This window comes from Chrysochloris asiatica, unplaced genomic scaffold, assembly GCF_000296735.1.
Source record: "Chrysochloris asiatica unplaced genomic scaffold, ChrAsi1.0 scaffold00170, whole genome shotgun sequence".
NCBI lineage: Eukaryota > Metazoa > Chordata > Mammalia > Afrosoricida > Chrysochloridae > Chrysochloris > Chrysochloris asiatica.
In genome coordinates this window covers 4,916,319-4,918,219 of record NW_006408688.1, presented here as the reverse complement: position 1 = coordinate 4,918,219, position 1,901 = coordinate 4,916,319, and positions in this window count along the sequence as shown.

Sequence of the window (1,901 nt, the reverse complement as noted above, 5' to 3'; positions counted from 1 at the left end):
CAACACTCATGCAAGCAGCAGTCAAGAAATCAAACGACGTATTGCATTAGGCAAATGTGCTGCCCAAGACCTTTTTAATACCCAAGCCATGATATTTTCAATAACTTCATATGCATGTAAAAGATGGACAGTGAATAAGGAAGATCATAAAAGAATTGATGCCTTTGAGTTATGGTACTGGAGGAGAATATTGAAAGTGCAATGGGCTGCTAAAAGAACCAACAGGTCTGTTTTGGAAGACATGCAGGCAGAATGCTTCTTAGAGGCCAGTATGGCCAAACTTCGCCTTTCAAACTTTGAACATATTGTCGGGAGGGACCAGTTGCTGGAGAAGGATAGGGATCAGTTTCTGGAAAGGGATATCATGTTTGGTAAGGTGGAGGGTCAGAGAAAAAGAGTAAGACCCCCAGCAAGATGGATTGGCAAAGTGGCAGCTTCAATGGGCTCAAGTGTAGCAACAGTTGTGATGTTGTCCAGGACTGGGCAGTATTTCATTCTGATGTGCATAGAGTCACTCTGAGTGGGACCAATCGATGACACCTAAGAACAACATTACTCTTTTTCCTCATTTTGTAGTCTTCGTGTTGTGGCACTGCAGGTTAATGAACTAGACTTAATTTGTTGTATCTTAACATTTGAATCTTCACTTTTTCTGCATGGATAATTAAAATAAAAGCAAATTGGAACATACTTCTTAAATTTTAAAGTATTACACCTTTTGGAGGAAAGACATAAATAAAAATATATAATTAAAAGATAAATAAATCAGCTATAAGTATTGATGATATAGCAGTTATAACAAATAATCAGAATAGTAGCATTCAATAGTTACAATTTTAAAAACCCAAGTGTGTGAAATCATACTCAACAGGTTCCATATACTGTCACTTATTTCACTGAAAAGAAATCTATCGGTTACAGAATCAAACAAAGCCCATAATCCATTTCAGTAATACGTAAAAATAAGTTTTGAATTTTCTACATTGTTACCTTGTCATAATATAATTGAAGCTCAAGATTTTACTGCATAATGTGGTTAAACTAAATTGCTTTTTGCTTAAATCTATTACTTTGTTTCTCAAGGAAAGTTTAAAGTTATACATATACAGTATCTCCAGTGACTTATAAAAAATTTATTTTAAAAGGAAATTTCATAGAAGATATGTCATCTAAGAAAAGTATACCTATAAATACTACCTTTCATATTAAGTAAAATGAACCTGTGTTTTTGAATTGAAATCATTCATTGTAATGGAATAGAGGGCATTTGGGAAAGAAGTGGTATTAAAAAGTACATTAATTGCTGATTTGTATTATTCCTTGATATGAAATGACCAGTGTTCAAACATAAATACTAGACATTACTTTTTTAAAAAACAAGAAATTGAAAAATCGCACATAATTATTACAACCACCACTTGCCAGTCAGTTTACTGTATTATGGTGGCTTGTGTGTTTGTTGTAATGCTGGAAGTTATGCAACTGATATTTTAAATATCAGCAGGGTCGCCCATGGTGCATAGGTTTCAACTGAGTTTCCAGACTAAGACAGACTAGGAAGAAGGAGAGGCAGATGTCTAGTTATCTAGTATTGCTACAACATAAATGCCACAAGTAGGTGGCCTTAATAAAAATAAATTTGTCTCACATTTTGGGTGGCTCTTGAAAAACATTCTTGTCTCTTAGCATCTGTGGTCCCAGCATTCCTTAGAGATCTAGCTGCATTGGTAACAATTCTTTGGATCTAGGAGCCTCATGGAGTCCAGGACTAGCACTATATATTAAGCACTGGACTGCTAACCACAAGGTTGGTAGTTCAAGCCTACCAATTACTTCTTAGAAGTCCTATGTATGGTTGATATGGGTCAGAACTGACTCAATGGCATTTAACAACAAATTTT